The sequence below is a fragment of the Microtus pennsylvanicus genome, chromosome 13, assembly GCF_037038515.1.
Source record: "Microtus pennsylvanicus isolate mMicPen1 chromosome 13, mMicPen1.hap1, whole genome shotgun sequence".
In the NCBI taxonomy this organism is placed as follows: Eukaryota; Metazoa; Chordata; class Mammalia; order Rodentia; family Cricetidae; genus Microtus; species Microtus pennsylvanicus.
The window spans coordinates 8,320,260-8,343,984 of NC_134591.1; the positions used below are offsets into that span (position 1 = coordinate 8,320,260).

The 23,725-nt window shown below is 36.4% G+C and overlaps 1 long non-coding RNA gene across 3 annotated transcripts in view; it reads right to left on the bottom strand.

Moving 5' to 3' along the window:
• Positions 1 to 4,990: 4,990 nt before the first annotated feature.
• The window catches only part of LOC142834207 (uncharacterized), a 76,487-nt gene continuing 57,752 nt past the window's right edge, over positions 4,991 to 23,725 (bottom strand). For all 3 annotated transcript variants that reach the window (XR_012907522.1, XR_012907521.1, XR_012907523.1), the window contains 4 exons: positions 11,125 to 11,199; positions 9,082 to 9,186; positions 7,123 to 7,362; positions 4,991 to 5,464 (listed from right to left, as the gene is read on the bottom strand). This is a non-coding gene — a long non-coding RNA (uncharacterized LOC142834207). The remainder of the gene's footprint in view (positions 5,465 to 7,122; positions 7,363 to 9,081; positions 9,187 to 11,124; positions 11,200 to 23,725) is intronic.

Below are 23,725 nucleotides of genomic sequence, written 5' to 3' on the forward strand. Positions count from 1 at the left end.
ACAGCATAAGGAAATCAAGGGGATTCAAATTGGAAAGGAAGGAGTCAAACTTTCGTTATTTGCAGATGATATGATAGTGTACATAAGCAACCTCAAAAACTCCAGCAAAGAACTCCTAAAGCTGATAAACACCTTTAGTAATGTGGCAGGATACAAGATCAACTCCAAAAATTCAGTTGCCCTCCTATACACAAAGAACAAAGAAGCAGAGAGGGAAATCAGAGAAACATCACTTTTCACGATAGCCACAAATAGCATAAAGTATCTTGGGGTAACTCTAACTAAGGAAGTGAAAGATCTATTTGACAAGAACTTTAAGGAATTGAAGAAAGAAATTGAAGAGGATACCAGAAAATGAAAGGCTCTCCCATGCTCTTGTATTGGGAGGATCAACATAGTAAAAATGGCAATTCTACCAAATCAATTTATAGATTCAATGTAATCCCCATCAAAATCCCAACAAAATTCTTCACAGACCTTGAGAGAACAATAATCAACTTTATATGGGAAAAAAAAACAGGATAGTTAAAACAATCCTATACAAAAAAAGTACTTCCGGAGGCATTATCACCCCTGACTTCAAACTCTATTACAGAGCTACAGTAATGAAAACAGCTTGGTATTGGCACAAAAACAGAGATGTTGACCAATGGAATTGAATTGAAGACCCAGATATTAATCCACAAACCTATGAACACCTGATTTTTGACAAAGGAGCTAAAATTATACAAAGGAAGAAAGAAAGCATCTTTAACAAATGGTGCTGGCATAACTGGATGCCAACCTGTAGAAGAATGAAAACAGACAGTTATCTAAAGAAGAGAAATTGCTAGTGGGTAGAAGGGAAAATGTTGAACATTTTTATTCATCAGGGAAATGGAAGCTAAAGCCATATAACCAGTGACAATTGCTGCCATTCACACACAAAAATAAACAAGAAAGAAAAAAAAGAAACCAAAATGCCAAAATCAAGTGCTGATGAGGATGTAGAGAAAACAGAACCCTTCCATATTATTGTTGGGAATATAAATTACTCGATTGTTATGGAAATATATGTGCAAGTTCTTAAGTAAGTAATAACAAACAGACAATATCATTCATATTTTCCACTTTTGGGTGTATATCTGAAGAAATAAATGTTACCAAACATAATGATACCTCCATATTCAGGCTGTTACAACATCATTTACTACACCAAGTTATACAGTCTGTCTATGGGGCTATTAATGGGCCAGTGGAAACAAAATTTGTGGTCTATATAAGTTATGATATTTTATTCAGGTATAATGCTCTTTTCAAATAAATGGATAAAATTTTAAATCATATTTTTAAATTAAATTAAGCAGTCTCATAAAGGTGAATACTGCGTATTTTCTCTCAAATGCCTAACCTAGATCTCTTGAGTAAATTGGGAGCATGGGGATGTTGGGGGAGGGCTGGGGGGGGTTAGAAAGAGGCAGGGAGGAGAGCAGAGAAAAATGTAGAGTTCAATAAAAACCAATAAAAAATTCTTATGGTTTGAAGGTTAAAGGGAAGCTGCTTTGAAAGAGGAAACTAAACACTTTGAGAAGACACATGGATGAGTGAGTGGAATGGTGAGATGAAAGCATATTATACTGCATTAGATATTGTAATTAAATTAATTTTCTTTAGAATTAACAGGAAAGAGAACACCATAGATGTCTCCCACAGGTTCTTGTCATGTTCTATTTCAATCATTTCTTTCCTGAGAATTGCCTTCAATGTAAAGTCTGACAACATGGGCATGGTGGCTAGTCTTGACTGTCATATTAAATGTTTTGGAATCACCATGGAAACAAACTTCTTGGGATAGCTCTAAAAGGTTATGTGTATTAGGTTTATTGAGGTAAGGAAAGTCAAGTGGATGTAAGTGATACCATTGTATGAGCCGAGTTCTAGGACTGAACCAAGCAGAGAAAATGAGCTGAGTTCAAACTCTAGAGCACTAGTCTGTCTCTGCTTTGTAACTTTGATTGCAATGTGAGTAGCTCTTGTCTGCTCCAGTGAACATCCATTCCCGGCTATGACTGTCTGAATCCTCTCAACTTAAAACTAAAGCATTATGCTCTTTCTTTAAGCTGCTTTTTGTTAGATATATTTGCTGAAACAATGATAAAAGTTAGTAATAAAATGCCAGTGTTGTTCTCATAGTTAACACAAATGGACTGTCTGTTAGATATCTTTTGTTTCTACATTCCTTTGCTCAATGAAAACTTGTGAGATATATCCCTACTGTTATTTTTAGATCATTTATTCTCTTTCTGTAGATTATTTCACAGAATGTGACCTACAAATTCAAAGATGAATCAATGTGATGTATATAAGTATGCTAACGCTGTCTCAAGAAATTAAAAGAGCCCAGATTGATCACATGCTCTTTCAGTCCCAGTCCAGCTGGCCTTGGTGAATTCCCATTAGAACAGGCACACTGCCTCAGTGAGTGGACCAACCCATCACGGTCCTGACTTCCTTGCTCAACTTCTCCCTCCTTCTGCTCTTCAATTGGACCTTGGGAGCTCAGTCCAGTGCTCCGATGTGGGTCTCTGTCTCTAGCTCCATCCATGGCTGGACAAAGAATCTATGGTGATATTCAAGATATTCATCAGTGTGCCTATGGGACAAGGCCAGTTCAGGCATCCTCTCCTCTACTGCCCAAGGACCTAGCTGGGGACATCCCCGTGGACAACCGGACTCTCTGAATGTGGCTGACAATGGGGGCTGACTGAGAAGCCATTGATAATGGCACTGGGATTTGATTCTACTTCATGTACTGGCTCTTTGGGATTCTAGTCCTTTCTAGGCCTGGATTAAAAGGGGAGGGTCTTGGACTTCCCACAGGGCAGGGTACCCTACCCTCTCTTAGGACTGGAAGGGGAGGGGGGAGGGTGAGTGGAGGAGTGGGAGGAAAATGGGAGGAGGGCAAGAGGTGGAAATTTTGAATTGTATTATTTATGAAGCAATAAAAAATTTAAAAGAGCCAAACTAAGACCTTTTAAGTCCAATACCTTACTCATCTATCATATTTTAAACATCTATTGTACCAAGAGCACTTGATGTAAAATTTACATTCCTAAAAAATAGCACATTACATATCAAATTTTTCCTTCAGACCTATTATTTTGAGACTAAAGAGATGATTTTCCTTTTAAGCGCAATTTCTCCTCTTACACAGGTCCCAAGTTTTAGTACGAGGGTTCACAATCATCCATGACTCTGGTTCCAGGAGATCCAATGTTTTCTGACCACTGCACTGCACATACATATTATAAATATATACATGTAGACAAACACTCATGCACACAAAATAAATAATTTTTCTAGTTCATATTCTACTCAAAATATCTATAGAAGTCAGGAAACCAGAAAGAGACTTTGGTGAGTGTCTTATAAGAGGTGGATAGTAGTTGACCATAAATAATACGGATGTATAGAGAAGGAATACTGAGGTGAAAAGATTTAATTAGACAAATGTATGAAGAGAAGGGAAACTAGTGAATTTGAAATTGTCAAGTAAAAAATTTACTCAACAAAAAACAAAAGACTATCATAGCAAGGATACTTAATATAAGATCTATATTTACAAAAATTTAACTGTGTAACACATTATTGTTAATGCAAGTTCAATGTCATAAAGAACAAATTTATTCTGTTTGGTTCAAACTGGGTATGACATGGCTGTTACCATCCTGAAGTAAAAAGCAGCTACAATTATCCGCACAAATCCATTAAGATCAGATTTTTTTTAACATTTCCTCCTGTGAGTGAGGTAATGTCATTAGACAATCTCTTGATATTTTAGTCACTCATTTCATCAGAACATACCATCTCCAAATACATATTATACTACCCCAACTGCACATGCTCTCTGAAGTTACCAGAGTGGACTAATAGGAGGCGAAATGTTTAACAATTAATGTAGAGCAATAAGGGAATAACTTGCAGCTTCTGGGGGGGGGGTCAATATGTATCTGCCCTGGGACTTTTTGATGCTGCAAGTACACGGATTTCCTCCAATTCCTGTACTATGCTCCTGAAAGCATTCCAAAGAAACTTATCTACCAAGCTAAGTATTATGTAAGATTCAGTTATCATCATCATCACTATTATTATTAGTTATTCATGTCATGGGTGTCATATCAAAGTAAATAGACATTTGCTCGCATCTCTTCAGGAAAATTCACATAATAGTTGATTATATCCAGAGACAAATAATTCAATTCTTCTTTCTTTAGGTTCTTGAGTCTTCTATTTCTCTTTGTTTTTGTTGCTTTGGCTACTTGAGGTAACTCATGTTTTACACTATGTTAATAACTGTATCTTATTTTAGAACCCCACACTCTTTAGCACTCTTATGAACTCAAAATGTTGTAGGGAACTTCTTTAGGAATATGTGAACCCTGAATATTTATTTAAAATTAATTACATGATTTTTGTCAGAAGGTCCATGATAGCAAGTCCTGCTCACCACAGTTTTCTTACTTAGCGGACTTAGTAGAATTATCTGGATATATTCCTCTCTTCGGGACAAACTATATACGATGGGCTGTTTACATTGCTGGCTTTCATAAGAAGAACTTGTTAAGTAATCAGTATTTTGCCCCCAAATGTGTGGAATGTTCTTCTGAGAGTGACGCTATGAGCATCCAATCTCAGTGGGTACACATCTGGCCTTATACCATCTACAGCTCTGTATTCAAAGTGACATATATTTTTGGAGCTATTCTTAACAAAAAGCATGCCCCTCTGTTTAACATGCGGGAATATGTATAAATATTCCAGGAACTGATATCACTTTATTATCTTTCTCTGGCAAAATACAGCCTTTAAAGTGCTGAATATAATGTCTAGTAACTGATACCTGAATTTGTTTTTTCTATATGATGAGTTTTTGTAAATTGATATTTGTTAAAATCTACATTTTTCTCTTCTCCCCTCCCTGCCTCTCCCCTCCCCTTCATCCCTCTCCCAAGGTTCCCATGCTCCCAATTTACTCAGGAGATCTTGTCTTTTTCTACTACCCATGTAGATTAGATCTATGTATGTCTCTCTTAGTGTCCTTATTGTTGTCTAATTTCTCTGGGATTGTGTTTTGTAGGAAGGTTTTCTTTGCTTTATATCTAAAAGCCACTTATGAGTGAGTACATGTGATAATTGTCTTTCTAGGTCTGGGTTACCTCACTCACAATGTTTTCTAATTCCATCCATTTGCCTACAAAATTCAAGATGTCGTTATTTTTTCTGCTGTGTAGTACTCCATTGTGTAAATGTACCACATTTTTTTTTTATCCATTCTTTGGTCAAAGGGTATTTAGGTTGTTTCCAGTTTCTGGCTATGTCAAATAAAGCTGATATGAACATAGTTGAGTCCACGTCCTTGTGTCAATTTCTATTTTGATTACACGGAGTAGAAGGAGCCCCTGTTTTTGCAAATATCCACCATTATCTGAAATAAAAACAAACATTAATTATCCTCATATAGGAGGCAAAACTGCAAAGATATTTCAGGTAAAATAAACAACTCAAACTTCAAGCCTATCAATATGTATTTTTATTGACCTATGACCAAGATAATTCATATTTGGTGATATTGGTAATTTAAGAAGCAACTTTTGTATGTTTCTCAATGTCAGTCTCCCCTTTCTGTGTTTTTGTTAATTCTTTATGTAGCTTCCCACAGGCATATAGCAAATACCACATCCCTTATTGCTGAAGATGCAAGTTAATGTTTACAGAGAATTCTGTTATCTGTAAAAACTCATTTAAAGTATAAAGACTGATGTTTGTTTCATATCTTCTTGATTAAGAATACACTTTTCTGGGTACGTAGATTATACCCCCATATATAAGATTATGTGGTAACTCTTATTCTAAATAAAAGTGGGAAAGAGGCTCCAGGTAATATATCTCATACCACACAGAAATGTGGCTATCACTTAGCTAATTGATAATCTCTCCACAATGTTCCATATACCAGGCTGGTTCTATTAACCCCCCCCCCCCAAAAAAAAACACGAACAATGGATAATCTCAAAAAAATAAATAAAAATTTAATTAAATAAAATATAAATTTCAAAGTAAAAAAAATAAAAAGAGCAAGCTGAAAAGAGGGTTGAAGTTTGTAGGCTGTAGTCCTCCAGAATTTATTTGGTTTATGTTCCCTTTCAGTTCTATTTCTATTCTGGTTTCTCAGTTCAGACGCCATACTACTCAGTTTGAAATATCTTTTTCTTTAGCATTTCAGTAATTGAATCAGCTTCCCTCTTGAATATGTGCATGTCTCTTACAACTTGGCCTGTTTATATATTAGATATCTAGACTTTTCTGTGAAGTTTTCTTCTGCTTTCTCGACTTAGGCAGCCATTCATCATTACAACAGATATCTAGAAAAGCAATAATAGATGGAAATATTCATTTGATCTAACAGTTTCAAGTCTGTTGTCACTTGACTCCATTGCTTCCTAGTAATGGTAAAGTAGAAAATAGAGGTGGAAAGAATTTGTTAGAACAAAACTATTTACAGCAGAAGTGGAGTGTAAGAGGGGGAAGAGACAAGTCACACATAAGACATTTGCTTCATTTCAATTTTAAGAGTTTTCTCACTTTACCAAATTCCATCAAACTATTATTTTATCTAACATATTAATTTGATTATTAAGTTAGTGGCCTCAATAATTGGATGCTGGAGCAAAGACTTCAAAAAGAGCCTTTGGGGAACCACTTCATGTACAAGTTGGAACATTATCTAAGGATAAATCAGGTTCAAGACTTTGTCGTCTGGGTCAATAATGATTCTGCTTATAGTTACTTCCTTTCTACTCCTGTATAGGTATGTTTGCCCTCCAGTTTGAATGACAGTTTAATTTTTACGGTTTTTCATCAATAAGGCTGTGAGTTCCCTCTCTTGGTATATAAAACATAAGACTTCTCTTTATCTAAGAATTACATCATCTATATCAAAGATCAGTAGAGGTTGTAAAATCCTTTAGACCTTTTGGAACACTTCTCATGTTTGATAGCTATTCAACATTGCCACGGCAGCATAAAAGCAGCTATACACGTCATATCAATGGACAAGAGTGGCTGTGTTACAATAAAACTTACAGAAAAAGGCAGGTGGTCAGATTTGTCCTGTGGGCCATAGTTTTCGTTCCTTTGATCAATAGGACCAATTTAGGTTGGAGTATCATACCATCAATTTACTGCAATCTAGAATCTGCCAAAGATAAGTTATGATATCTCATATTTGACAGCAGAGTCAAATGGCCACTTCAGTTTCTCTTCATCTGGCTCTCTCACATGATAGGCAGCATGCTGAGTTGATAAAGCTTCAACATGATTTTCCTGCATTGATTTTGAAGGGAAGAAATGCTTAAAGGCAAGAAGAGGCAAGGAGAAAGCTAAAATGCTTTTGGCTAGAGCAGTAGATCTTGACTAACTGTGTATTAACCCAAAGGCTATTTATTATTCATACAATTAGAGTAGCATCTGTTGACTCCATAATTTGTTGAGTGACTCTGAGCTCACTTTCACAGACACACAAAATTTACATTTTTCTAATATGTGACCCTCACCATATTGCTTTCTCATATGTCACCCTGTAGAGACAGTAAAATGCAGAACCACCAAGAATTTCACATGCTGGATTCTTTCCAAAATATCAAGTAAATTCAAGTAAATGACTACCTTTTCCTATAAGTTTCTGTTTTAGAAGGAACTGGGATCTTAAAAACATTTTGCTTACGATTAGTCAGAATCAAGTCACAAGCTCACCTCTAACCAATGACTGGAGAGGAAGAATGGGGATAGCATCTTAACAAGAAACAGCTATGATTTATCCACAAGGACTAAAGTATATGAACCCAAGTGGACCTTGAGTACTGAGTGGAGAAAGGAGCTGGAAATGAACATTTGAAAGAGAACTCACTGGTTTTCAAGATCAGTGTTTCCACGAATCATTAGAGGCTCTTGTTAAAATGCAATGTCTTTAGTTCTTGCCCTAGAAGGATGGGTTACACAGTGCTGGAGAGCGTTATGAGCAAATTCTCCATGGAACATGAATGCAAAATGCCTACCGTTGACATTGTAAGAATCCATCACTGTATGGATTGTAAGATTTCAGTGAGACTTTTAACACATTGTTTTCATGTCAAGAGAATTTTATTTACATATCTCCTATACAATATATACACAGTCACAAGGCTATATGAAACCAAGATTTTTTTTCTTTTTTTTGATAAAAAAAACCAGAAATGTAGATAGCAGGGGTATTTTGGACTCTTTTTGCCTACTGCATAGCACAGCACATGGAATGAATCAATTTGAGCTAAGAAAATTTGGACAATGGGACCCCCTTACATAATGTAGTTATGGATGTTCTGACCTGGCTTGCTCTTGCCATGAGCAGGAGCCAGGTCATGGAAATAAGACCTATGGGAATCTGATCTGTATTCCCAGATAGTTTTTTTCTAGATCCCACAAAGCATAGGATTTAAGTCAAGTCTGCTAGCCTTCCCTGGTTTACTCAGCTACCTAAGACTCTTTCTTCTGTCCATAGATGTAGAGATAGGTAATCTGTTATCAGGTGTGCCAATTTTGCTCATAACTATATAGTAAACCCTCCCTGGCAAGACAGGATGGAGTGTTGCATTCAAGCCCTGCCCTTGACAGAGTATGAATGGCCCAACTCCATGCATCCAAGTCTTTTTAGAGATTGGTTCTTAAACCATCAGCCTAGATCCATATGATATGACAGAAAATCAGAGTAGGGGTGGGGAGTAGGTGAAGGAGCAGAAACTGTCTTTGGATACTAATCAAAAAGGTAAAAAATGTCAAACTATGTTAGAGGGAAATCTTCATACAAAATTCTATATGCACTGGATTTCTACTGTGAAATCAAATTTTAGAAGGAAGTTCAGAATTTTCTAAATGCCCTTAGAGGTTAAACTAACAGCAGCCTTTTGTTTTGTTTTGTTTGATTGATTTTTGGAATTAGTCTGGTTTACATAACTTTAGGTAACCAGTCTTACTGAATTAAATTTAAGATGTGGTAAAATACTTTACCTGAGTTTGTCTGATATTATCTTCATAATGTCCATTGTTTCCCTGGTGTAACTGGTTCACCATCTTCTTCTTAATTTTCCTGAATTGAGTCTTGTTTGGTGACTCCTTTTTAAAAAAATGTTTAAAAAAATTATCTTTTGTTATTGTATATTCCAATCCCAGGTCCTACTTTCTCCCCTCTTCCCATTTCCTTCACCTCCCCCCCTACTCCACCCCATCATCAACTCATCTGAGAGGGTAAGGCACATTGTTTTGAGGAAGAATGAAGGCCGTGCCTATATCTAGGCTCAGTAGGTATTCCTCCCAAGAGAATGGGTTCCAAAAAGCCAGTATAAGCAATAGGGATAAATCCTGGTGCCACTGCCAGTGACTCCACATTTTGCCCCAGTCCTACAAATTTCACCCACATTCAGAGTGCCTAGCTTGGGCCTCTACTGGTTCCTTTCTTGTCCTTTTGGAGTTGGTGCGCTCTCATGAGCTAAGGTAAACTGTTTTAGTGGGTATCTCTGTCATGATCTAGACCTCTTTGCTCATATTCCTGCTTTTCTCTCTGAATTTTGGAAGCTCAGTTCAATTCTCCCCTGTGGCTCTCTGCCTCTGCTTTCATCAGTTGCAGAATGAAGTGTCTATGGTACCAGTTAAGATATTTATCAGTCTGACTACTGGGCAAGGCCAGCTTGGGCACCCTCTCCACTATTACTTAGGGTCTTATTTGGGGGTCATTCTTGTGGATACTTGGGAATCTTTCTAGTGTCAGATTTCTTGCTAGCCCCATAAAGACTCCCTCAATCAAGATATCTATTACCTTGTTCTCATCTCTGTTCTTCCTCCATCTCAACTATCCCATTCCTTCAAGTTTTCTACTCCCTTCCCTTCTCCCCTTCTCCTCCCCTTCAACTCTCCCCTCTTCCCACACCCCCATGCTCACAATTTTGTCAGAAGATCTTATCTATTTCCCCATCTATAGGGGCTTCTATATATGGTTTTCTTGGGGTTCTTCTTGTTACTTATCTTCTCTGGGGTTTGTTATTCTTAGCTTTACACCTAGTATTCATTTATAAGTGAGTACATACCATGCTCATTTTTCTGAGTCTGGGTTACCTCACTCAGGATGAAACCAAGGGATTTTTATGTATGCAGTTCACTAGGTATTTCATGAGACAACATTAAAAGGGTCTCTAGATCTTTGGTATACTTAAATATAACCATTAATACAATTTTATCATTGATTTAAACTTCTAAGCTTCAGTGCCCACTAATATAAATGAGAATGAAAATCTTTCTATTTTACCACAGGCACTATTTTAAAGTCATAAAGGAAACTATCCTTCTAAAGCATTTATCATTCAAGTTATTGTCTTAAATACTCAATAAATGGTAGCACACATTGCCATGTCTGTCTTCAGTGGGCTGTCAACAGAGATGACTTCTATATATGTATTTATAAACATTTGTACTTAGTATGACTGCCTTAGCAATTTTCTCATTTATATATTTGAATCTAATTTCCAACTATATAAAATAACAGCAAATTTACAAAATTAGTTGACTGAGTTGAGCCTTGAACTCAACTTGATTCTTGATTAGCTAATCAAAATTTCTAACAATCCATATACTAAATAGATAATGATCAAATATGACCCAGTTTTGTGGTACACACTAAGAAAGTCCTAGTGCTACAAAAAGCTGCTCTCTGTCTCTCACATTGCCCCTCACTTTCTTTTTTCCCCTCTCTCTTTCTTTGTTTCTCTGGCTAGATATGCAGAAGAACTACTTACTGGAGTAATTAAGAAAGGAAATTAAGGCACTCATTGATAGGTCCAGGAGACTACTAGATATTGTCTCAGTCTGCTGGGAATAGAATAAAATCAATTTCTCCACCTGCCTATCCAAGGCTGCAGCTATAAAGCACTCAGTGTCTAATCAATGGTGGCCTTGAGTGCAGAGAAGCAAGAGACAAAACTGTGGCAGTCAGCTACCAGTGGGCCTGAATAAGCTCAAGGCAGGCAGCCTTGGGATTTCCTCTTTCCCATCCCTTTTTACCTCTTTATCCAACTTTCAGAGGAAGTGTAGAAACATGATGGAATGGTTAAAAAAAAAGAAACCTTCCTGGGAGCTCTGGGGAAAGAAAGAATATGTGTTTGCTGAAGAAAGTAGTAATAATAATCTCATATTCATCATCATAACCATAATTGCTGAGGATGTAATAATGACAGGGAACCTGATTTTATCTTCTGCTCTCTGAATGTAAAAACACATCACTGTATTGAAATTAAAGTCATTTAAGAACTATGGTTTTACAGCAAATGGTATTAATCATAGTTAATAAAATGTTAATTGTTATAGAGGAAGGAAAGCTTATCTTGCTAGGTATGTATATTTTTTCATTAAGGCGGTACTCAGCAGGATACATATTCTAAAACACCACTGTTCTTGGTGCTCAGAGGAGAATTACTGTGAAGTCTAGTGAAAACATATGGGTAAAAGCTTGAAGATGCGTGGTTTGTGCACATTAGAATGCTTGCACTATCCTTCTACCCCTTGATCAGTAGGAACCATTAAATATTCTCAAAAGAAGACTACCTAGTTCTGTTTTGGAAATTCATTTTTTATAAATAATAAGACAAAGAAATGAGAATTTTATAAAGAAAACATCAAGAAGACAGCCTTGAAGAAGTTAAACAAAGAATGCAGAGAGCAGTAGCAGATCTTATCCCAAATATATATATATATATATATATATATATATATATATATATATATATATATATATATATATATATTCATTCCCTGGCATTCTGCAGGTAAGTGATGAAGGACAGTTTTATTGACCACACTGGGGCTCGATTAACTCACCTGCAAAATGGGGACAAAATGCCTCACTGTTGAAATGACTGTGTGTTGGATTTAACAGTACATGTAAGGTTTTTAACAGAGTTCTTGACATGCTGTAAGATTTTGATATATGTTAAGTGTCATTATTATTAACCTCAAATACCCTCTTCATGTTTCCTTTCTGAACCTTTCTTCCACTTCTTTTGACATTTCTTTGAATACTTTAGTACCATGGATTAATTTGTGGCATGATGATGAACTATTAGAAAAGTTACTTTCATTTAGAGGGACTTTTTCCTTAACTTTTCTGAAGACACCACCCATTTAAGCATCATATATCATATGAGTAATGGTTAAGGGAGATGAGAAAATGTGGCAAACCATCTTATGCATTTCAATAGTTGTCACTTTGAGGAGTAATGAGTCTCTGACTTAACTCCAAAGACAAAACTTTGAACAATGGGTGCAAATAACAGGGAAGGTTTTCATTAAAACAAAAAGTCAAAATGCTAATGATTTGGGCTTCATGAAAATCACATGTTTTAGATTGTACTGTAGCAAGTTCACTGTAGCAAGTTCAAATCATTAGAAGGACTGATTCAAGTTGACTCTGATTGATATAGAATGTTTGAAATTGGAGAGTGACCTAAATGGCTGACAATAAAACAATCATAGTATATATTTAAGAGGAATAAAATAACGCAAAATCATACATGAATCTATAGACTTTATATATGAGTGTTTTGACATGTATTTTAACATATAATGTGATAGGCATACTGAGATCTAGAAGTCAAATTCAACCTACAGAAATGTATGAGTTTTTCACAACAGTGGCACACCATGATCTTTTCTGTTCACCCCAATATGTTGCCCCTCTTTCTCTTATTCTAGTGCATAAGTAGATATTTATTTCAATCATCAGACATTAGGTGTAAATCCAAACCAGAAGTCAAGAGATCAACTTTGCAGTCTGATTCTGCCAATAACTTACTTCACATTTTCACATCAAAAAGTTCTCCCTACAATGCTGTTTTTAAGTAAGTGTATTTGGCTCAATATTTAATGCTCCTTTGTTCTGTAGCAACTGTGAGTTCTGAGGAAGCCTTTGGAAATACAATGACTGAGTTTTTGGTATAATTCAGACAGACTCATGTGTTGTCATTTCTAAGCAAAGAAATTTGTCATCATTAAAAAAAAATGATGGACCAGCTATCAAACTTGTTGATTTTTCTGGTTTCAAAAGTCATCACAAGTAATACAATGAATATATCCAAATATTGTCCATATATTCTCTGTTTAGATGATACTTTGTGAGTTTCAGTTAAACTAGTTGAAAGCTCCCGTTTTTTGCTAGTGGATTCAACTGACCAGCAGTTTAATATTCTGTGGTTGCTGCTATAGTTTTCTGTATGGGACTAGCAATAGAAACTCTGAGACAATTTACAGAGAGAGGGGGAGAATAATAGGGGGGCATGCAGAATGTGCATGTTGTGAATATTCTTCCTGCATCCTGTGTGTGAAGAACAACTCAACTGCAGAGACAGGGTATTTAATTTACTAACTGATGGACCCTGGGTGCTCTTCCTGCCCCATTACAATAAAGTCCCTCTTATCTCATGAGACCAGTATCTGTTATTGTGGGTTAATGGAAAGTGAGTTAATGGATAGGGCAGAAGTAGGTTGGAACACTATAGAACAGACTCCTAGCTAGAAGGTTCTCAATAGTCGTATACACAAGGAAAATGGAATACCTTCAGATATTGATTAGTTCAAAGGTTAAAGTTGATCACATTAAAGCAATTAAAAATAAAAAATGTCAAGGGTAAAATACTTTCTTAAATGCACACTTCACACTTAGTGGTTTGCTATGACTACAAGTAGACTAGACATCTCTCTCTGTGAATGTTTTCACTTGTATAATTTACATATATAGTAGAGGTAAATGTACTGTGAGACACATGCTAATATGTTTATAACAAGTGACATGAATGATCACAACACATATATACCATTTATGCAAACATAATATAATTCAGTTGCTTTAGTAACCATATTTGATTTGCTATTTCACATGTCTCTTGTTTTATTAAATATAAATATATTATAGTTTTATTAACAACCATAACTCTTTATTTCAAATGTTTAGTTTTTCCCCAAAATCACCCATGAGCCATTTTTATGTTTTTAAGTTTTCTATCATGAGAATATATTTTCTATTAAAATATTTGAAAATAGATAAATCATATATACAAACATATTGTGGAAAACATGTAATTAGAATTTAACAGCATGAATCTTGGACCTGAATGTACCTGAATTTAAGTTTGGACAGGCCAAACCTGCCCCAGTGGACTGTGTGAATTTGGATGAGTTACCTAATCTATTTGAGTTTATACTCCCTTATTAAAAATAGTGAATAGCAGATAATCAGTACGTAAATATCCAACTATAGTTGGGAGAGCTAAGAAAGTTCTAAAGCCTAAACTGTTCTGCCCTTTGCACAGAATCATGATACAGTAAGCACTTCTCCAATATTCATTATCCTCATCATCTTCATCACCATCCTCATTGCATCAAATTTTTCACCGACTTTGATAACATATGTGTCAATGTGTTAAAAACACAAGAAGAATTCTACATTGTATTCTTAAGCTTCTGATTCCACAGCCTGAAGGCATTCTTACACTTTTGAATATGATGTGTAAGGTTGCTCACTTCCACAGAACTATGTCTGTATGCCCAAATGAGAATTGTTTGGAAAATTAACAACAGAATTATAAATTCAAGCAAATAACTGTTCACAAAGGTTTGTTAAGGGAGTGGCAGATGAAATAGTTACTTTCATATTTTATTTTTAGTAGCACTACTGATAGGTTATTTCCATATTCCACAACTTATTAGTAACCTAAAGTTGTACCCACCCCCTCTATGTTGCCACCTCCAAATCCACTCCTGCTATTCTGTTTAGGAAAGGGCAGATCTCCCATGAGTATCAGAAAAAAAACCATAGTATATCAAGTTGCAGTAAGACTAAGCACCTGACCATGTATTAAGGCTGGACAAGGTGACCAAGTATGAGGAGTAGGGACCCAAGGGAATGGGAGGAGGGGAGGGAGCGGGAGCTTGGATTGGTATTTTTTAAAAAATCTAATAAATTTTAAAAAAGAGTTGGCGACAGAACTTGTTCCCACTGTTAGGAGTCCCATAAGAGGACCAAGTTACACAATTGTAGCCTATAGGCAGAGTGCTACAACAATTCATGCAGGCAGACTCACTGCTTGTTGGTTCAGTCTCTTTGAGCCTCAATAAGCCTGTGTTAATTTATTCTGTGAGTTGTTTTGTGGTGTCCTTGGCCCCGCCAGTTCCTATAATTCTTTCTCTTCTACTTCTGCAGGATTCCCTGAACTCCTACAAATGTTTGTCTAGGCATCAATTAGTCACAGGAGGTGGTCAGTTCAGGATACATGTCTGCTATTCGAGGAGTCTAAGCTGGGGTCTTCCTTAGAGATTTCTGGGAGATTCCGTTGCATCAGTTTTGTACCGGACTTAGAAATGCTCCTTGCAACTGATGCATTCCAGTTCTCTCAGCCTCCAGCCTTCCCCCACCAGAGAGCTCATGTATCCTTTCCTATCCATCCTTAGTCCACTCATGAAATTTCTTCTATTTCCCCTTCTCAGAGAGATCTGGGTATTCTCTTCCCTGTGAACCCTCCTTGATGCTCAGCATCTCTGGAGTTGTGGGTTGTAGCATGGTTATCTTTACCTTACAGCTAATATCCACTTACAAGTGAGTACTTGCCATGTTTTTCTCTGTCTGGTTTACCTAACTCAGGATAATTATTTCTAGTTCCATCCATTTGCTTTCAAAATTTCCTGGTATCCTTGTTTTTAAGAGTCGAGTAATACTTTATTATGTAAATGTATCACATTTTCTTTATCTGTTCCTTGATTGAGAGATATCTAAGTTGTTTCCAGTTTCTGGCTATTACAAATAAAGCTGCTTTGAATGTAGTTGAGCCAAAGTCTTTGTGGTATCATTTTGCACCCTTTGGCTATATGCCAAAGAGCTGGGTCTTGTGGTAGAATGATTCCCAGTTTTTTGAGAAACTGAAATACTGACTACCAAAGTGGCTGTACAAGTTTGCATTTCCACCAGCGTGAGTGACCCCCTTGCTTCACATCCTTCCCAGCATGACCCGGCTCTTGTGTTTTTGATCTTAGCCATTCTGACAGGCCTAACATGGAAACTCCGAGTCGTTTTGATTTCATTTCCCTCATGACAAATGAAGCTGAACATCTCCTTAAGTGTTTCTAGGCCATTTGAAATTCTTTTGTTGAAAATTCTGTTCAGATCTGCATTCCATTTTTAATTTAGATTATTTGATTTGTTGGTATATAGTTTCTTCAGTTCTTTATGTATTTTAATATAAGCCCTCTGTTAGATATGATGTTGATGAAGATTTCCCTAAAAACAATAACAGAGAACTCCTACAGCTGATAAACACCTTTACACAAATGGTTCTCCTATATACAAATGATAGATTAGCTAAAAAGGAAATCAGGGAATCAAAACTCTTTACAATAGACTCAAATAATGTAAAATATTTTGCTGTAACTCTAACCAAGCAAGTGAAAGAACTGTATGATGAGAACTTCAAATCTTTGATGAAAGAAATTGAAGAAGATATCAGAAGATTGAAAGATAGCCCATGCACATGTATAGATAGGATTAAAACAGTAGAAATGACCATATTACCAAAACCAATTCACAGATTAAATAAAATACCCATTAAAATCCCAGAACAATTCTTTAAAGACATTAAAAGAACAATACTCAACTTCATGGGGACAAATGAAAAATCCAAAATACCTGAAATAATCCTGTAAAATAAAAGAAATTCCAGAGATATCATCATACCTGATTTCAAGCTCTACAATAGAGTTATATTAATAAAAATTTCATGGCATTGGTATAAAGACAGCCTGGTGGATCAACAGAATCGAATCAGAATATCAGAAGTAAATCGACTATGGACATGTGGTTTTCAACAAAGAAACCAAAATTATACAATAAAAAAAGAATATTTAAAAATGGTACTTCTAGGGGGCTGGTGAAATGGCTCAGTGGTTAAGAGTGCTGTCTGCTATTCCAGAGGTCCTGAGTTCAATTCCCAGCAACCACATGGTGGCTCCCAACCATCTATAATGAGATCTGGTGCCCTCTTCTGGTCTGCTGGCACCAGAACACTGTATACATAATGAATGAATAATTCTTTTTTAAAAATGGTACTTCTATAACTGGTTCTCAGCATATGGAGGAATGAAAATAGATCCATCTCTATTACCCTGCACAAAACTCAAGTTCAAATAGATTAGAGATCACAACATAAATCCACATACACTGACCCTGGTAGAAGACAAATTTGGAAATAATCTTGAATGTATTGACACAACAGACAACTTCCTGAACAGAAAACCACAAACACAGGTACTAAGATCACAATTAATAAATGGAACTTGATGTGGGAGTGTCATATATCAATCTGTTGATTTCATTGGTTAAGCAATAAAGAAACTGCTAGGCCCATTTGATAGGCCCACCCTTAGGTGGGTGGACTAAACAGAACAGAATTCTGGGAAAAAGAAGCTGAGTCAGAGAGTCGCCATGGTTCTCCCACTCCAGACAGATGCAGGTTAAGATCATTCCTGGTAAGCCAGCTCGTGGGCTACATACATTATTAGAAATGGGCTAGTCCAGGTGCAAGAGTTAGCTGAGAAAAGGCTAGATATAATGGGCCAAGCGGTGTTTAAAAGAATACAGTTTCCGTGTAATTATTTTGAGTAAAGCTAGCCGTGGGGGCGGCTGGGTGCCGGGGACGCAGCCCATGCCGCTCCTACTACAACAGGGACTTTATGAAATTGAAAAGTTTCTGTAAGTCAAAGGATTCCATTAATGAAACAAAATAACAGTCTAGAGAATGGGAAAAGATCTCCATCAACCTCATTTTTATCTTATTAATCTCTATAATCTCTATTTTCTTCTCTCCTTTATTTTTTTCCTTCTTTTTTTAAACCAGCATTCCACGATCCTGTCTGTGATCATTCTGTAATCATGAGATGTGAATTCTTTTCATTTATTATTCTTTTTCTTCCAAAATTGTGTGCCATTCTGAGCTTCTTCTATTTACAAAGGAACTCTAGAACCATGTCAATTTCTAAAGCAATCGAGTGGCATAATTTTTAATTTCTGGAAGGACATAATAATTGACCCTTTTATTGTTTATGTCAGTGATTTGATTCATCTCCTTTTCCAAAATTTGTCAATATTTTCTATCTATTCAAACCTTTGCTTATTTTTAGAATTTTTATTTTGAATTTACTTTTTTGCTTTGTAATTTTTGCTATTTGTCCCAGTTTTATTACTTCCAATTCATTTTACCTGTGTCTGAGGGTTACATAGTATTTTTCTATTTTTATTATTTATTGTTATAGCATAGGAACTGACATAATGATAATAATATCATATTAATAACCATTTTATTGTATAACTACTGGATTAGACAGTTATGTATACTATTTGTAAACTCCTGAGAAGCTCTCAAATAGATAGCCTTACTGTCATTTTACATATGAAAAACTGGGTTTCTAAGAAATTAAATTATCCAAGGCTGCATAAAAGATACAAAAATTTCTTTTCATTTTTTAAATTTTTTATTAGATTTAAAAAAAATACCAATTCAAATTCCCACTTGCTCTCCTCCTCCCATTTTCTCTACACATTCTCCCACCCCACCCTCCTCTACTCCTAAGAGAGGGTAAAGTACTTTGCTTTTTGGAGAGACCAAGGCCCTCCCTATTACATCTAGGCTTAACAAAGTCATCTAAAGAGAATAGGAACCCAAAAAGCAAGTACATGTAGTAGAGATAAATCCTAGTGCCACTGCCAGTGGTCCCTCAGTCTGCCCCAGCCATGTAACTGTCAGCCACATTTAGAGAGACTAGTGTGGTCCTATGCTTGTTTCTTCCCAGTCCAGCTGGAGCTGATGAACTCCCATTAGCTCAGGTAGACTGTTTCAGTGGATGAACCCTTCATGGTCTTGTCCTCTTTGCTAATATTCTCATTCCTTCTACTCTTTAACTGGACCTTGGGAGCTCAGTCCAATGCTCTGTTGTGGGTCTCTGCCTCTGTTTCCATCTGTTATGGGATGAAGATTCTATAGTGATATTTAAGATAATCATCAGTCTGACTACAGAACAAGGCCAGTCAGGCACCCTTTCCACTATTGCTTAGGGTCATAGCTGGGCTCATCCTTGTGGATTCCTTGGAATTTTTCTAGAGCCAGGTTTCTTGCTAACCACATAATGGCTTCCTCAGTCAAGATATATCTTTTCATAGACCCATACCTATCACCATGCACAAAACTCAAGTCCAAATGGATCAAAGACCTCAACATAAAGCCAGCCAAACTGAAACTTATAGAAGAGAAAGTAGGAAGTACACTTGAATACATTGGCACAGGAGACCACTGTCTAAATATAACCCCAGCAGCACAGACACTGAGAGAAACAATTAATAAATGAGACTTCCTGAAACTGAAAAGCTTCTGTAAAGCAAAGGGCAAGGTCAACAAGACAAAACAACAGTCTACAGAATGGGATAAGATCTTCACTAACCCCACATCAGACAGAGGTATGATCTCCAAAATATACAAAGAACTCAAGGAATTGGTCATCAAAAGAATAAATAATCCAATATAAAAATGGAGTACAGACCTAAGCAGAGAACTCTCAACAGAAAAATCTAAAATGGCTGAACGACACTTAAAGAAAAAGCTCAATATCCTTAGTCATCAGAGAAATATAAATCAAAACAACTCTGAGATTCCATCTTACACCTGTAAGAATGGCCAAGATCAAAATTATTGATGGCAACTTATGCTAGAGAGGTTGTGTGATAAAGGGAACACTTCTTCATTGCTGGTGGGAATGTAAGCTGGTACAATCCTTTTGGATGTCAGTGTGGCGATTTCTCAGATAATTAGGAAACAACCTTCCTCAAGACCCAGTAATACTACTTTTGCGTATATATCCAAAGGATGCTCAATCATGCCATAAGGACATGTGTTCAACTATGTTCATAGCAGCATTGTTTGTCATAGCCATAACCTGGAAACAACCTAAATGCCCTTCGACCAAAGAATGAATAAGGAAAATGTAGTACTTTTACACAATGGAATACTACACCACACACACACACACACACACACACACACACACACACACACACACAATAACGGCATCTTGAGTTTGAGGCAAATGGATAGAGCTAGAAAACATCATTTTGAGTGAGGTAACCCAGATACAAAAAAGACAGTTATCACATGTACTCACTCATAAGTAGTTTTTAAACATAAAGCAAAGAAAACCAGCCCACAAATCATAATCCCTGAGAACCTAGACAACAATGAGGATCCTAATAGAGACACATGTAGATCTAATCTACAAGGATAGTAGAAAAAGATAAGATCTCCGAAGTAAATTGGGAGATTGGGGACCTTAGGAGAGGATTGAAGGGAAGGGGAAGGTGGGGAGGAGAGCAGAAAAAATATGTAGAGTTCAATAAAAATCAAGAAAACTAAAATCTTAGGGGTAAGGGACCAAAAAATATATCTTTTTCCTTGCTCTCATATCTGTCCTTCCTCCACCGTGACTATCCCATTCTCTCAAGTTCTCTTACCCTACTCCCCTCCTTTTTCCCTTCTCCCCTACCTTCTACCTCCTGTCCCTATGTACCCAATTTTGTCAGGAGATCTTGTCAGTTTCCAATTTCCAGGTTGGACTATATATGTTTTCCTTTGGGTTCTCCTTATTACTGAGCTTCTTCATGAACTATAGGCTCAATGCCCTTTGTTTATAGCTTGTATCCACTTATGAGTAAGTACATACAATATTCATTTTTTGAGGTCTGGGTTACCTCACTCAAGATAGTGTTCTGTAATTCCAACAAAGAGTTGTTCTTTGAAAAAATCAACAAGATTGACAAACCCATATCCAAACTAATCAAAAGACAGAAAGAGAACATCCAAATTAACAAAATCAGAAATGAAAAGCGGGACACAATAACAGACACTGAGGAAATTCAGAGAATCATTAGGTCTTACTACAAATACCTTACTTCACAAAATTGGAAAATGTAAAAGAAATTGATAATTTTTAAGATAGATACCACATACCAAAATTAAATAAAGACCAGGTGAACAAATTAAATAGACCTATACGTTTCAAGGAAATAGAAGCTGTCATCAAAACAACTAAAAAAATCCCAGGGCTGGATGGTTTTAGTGCAGAACTTCCAAGAAAAGGAAATACTTATACTCCTCAAAGTGTCCCACATAATAGAAACAGAAGAGACATTGCTAAACTCTTTTTATGAGGCTACAGTTACCCTGATACCAAAACCAAAGATTCAACCAATAAAGAGAATTACAAACCAATCTCACTTATGAATATGGGATGCAAAAATTCTCAATAAAATACTGGCAGACTGAATCCAAGAACACATCAAAAAAGGCATCCTTCGTGATCAAGTAGGCTTCATCTCAGAGATGCAGGGCTTTTTCAACATATGAGAATCTATCAATGTAATCCACAATATAAATAAACTGGAAGAAAAAACCATATGATCATTTCATTAGATGCTGAAAAAGCATTTGACAAAATTTAACACCCATTCATGATAAAGGTCATGGAGAGATTAGGGATAAAAGGATCATATCTAACCATAATAAAAGCAATATACAGCAAGTCGACAGCTAACATCAAATTAAATGGAGAGAAACTCAAAGCGACTCCACTAAAATCTGGAACAAGACAAGGCTGTCCATTCTCTCCATATCTCTTCAACATAGTGCTTGAAATTTTAGCAATAGCAATAAGACAACAAAAGGAGATCAAGGGGATTCAAATTGGAAAGGAAGAAGGCAAACCTTCATTATTTGCAGAAATTTCATACAGGTTTCTTTTATCAAAATTGATGCTGCAATTATGCATGAATTGAAAGGTCAAGGGAAGAGTATGAAATTGTGAGTCTCCAGGCAGTGGTGGCGCACGCCACCAGTACTAGGGAGGCAGAGGCAGGCGGATCTCTGTGAGTTCGAGTCCAGCCTGCTCTACAAGAGCCTTTTCCAGGACAGGCACCAAAAACTACACAGAAACCCTGTCTCAAAAAATCGGGAAAAAAAAAAACGAAAGAAAAAAGAAAAAGAAAAAAGAAACTGTGAGTCATCGCATCCCAGCCCAACTGACTAAATTAATTGACAAAAATGTGTCTGAAACTCTGCTTTTCTGTTTCAAGAGAGCCAGTGTTGTGTCATTCGTAGGCTTTGGATTCTACCACTCTTTTCTGAGCATTTTCTTTTATTCACTTAGTGTGTTTGTTAAACATGTTGCCATGATCCTGTTTATTTATAGACTTTGGTGTCATATCTTGGTTTTATTATTTTTATCCTATTATATAAAATTTGAGATCAAGGATACCAGAACATGTAGGTGTCTTATTCATTGTTTTTCTTGATTTGTGATCTAGGTTCATAAAACATGTTTAATGGCTATCCATCAGTTAAATTAGATAATAAGATGAGAGACAACTAATGCATTTTTCAGACAAAATGTTGACCCTTGTGGTATGAGTATGGGTCATCCGGGTCTGAAGTGCTGAGAGCAGGAGAGCTGGCCTGGCTCCTTGCTGCAGGCTGCACTGAGTCCTTTTGTAAACTAGCTCCTGAGCTTAGAATCCAGCTGTCTCCATTTATGGGGCATTCGGCCTAGAGAAGGTCTCTTGCCTCCTGCTGCTGAGGAAATTGCATATTGGATTTTTAAATAAACCATTGGCTAGAATATCTAAGAACCTTTCTTGCAGACCTTGACAGGTTTATTTTTTAATTAAAAATCCTAGCCTGGGGCAATCTGAAAATGCCTTCACATTTGCAATCAGTGCTTGTGTTTCTTATTTGAAACGCATGTTAACTGCTGGAGCTTGGAGTGACCTGATCTTGGGACTTCATTCAGTATATTTCTGACTTTATTGAAAGTGGGATGCTTTTGATGGTGTTACCTTTCATCTTTTTAAGGTGCCCGGTTACCCCCAGTATGTGAAAGTCAGATTGTTACTTTGTCTTTCCCACCGAATGAGTGAAATTAGTCAATTAACACATCTTATGAAAGTGAGGAGCAATTCAAATGATAAGACAATATGAGTACACATAGTACATGTGCTCCCACCACATAGCATTGGCCAAGGACACTAAAAATGTCAGCAGCAGCACATCATCATGAGAATGTGAATGAGGAGCTATGTTTGTACTCTGAAACACAGGAATGGTTATAATAAGACTATGCGTCGACACTAAAATAGTAAGCACACACAGTAAAATTATTCTAGGATTTTCCACAAAAGTGTAGAAATTTCATATACATACTTCACAAACTACCAATTGGTAATATCTTGAGTGCTGGAACTAACAATGCTTATCTTCCATTGTAAATGGATAAATAAAGTCTAATTCATATATTCACTTCCTTTACTTATTTATCAATACTTTCCTGGTTTTACAAGGACTAACACAGAATTATGCAAACTATTATCTGTTATTTATATCACCAACAGAAATTCAGAGTTTATATATAAGCTTAAGGCAGAATGATAAAAGCAAGATAAAACACTTTAGAAGTTTCTTCCCTACCACTTATAGCTCTATCTTCATCACTGTACATGTGTAGTGAGAAGGTTGTTTGAGCAGTCAGGAAC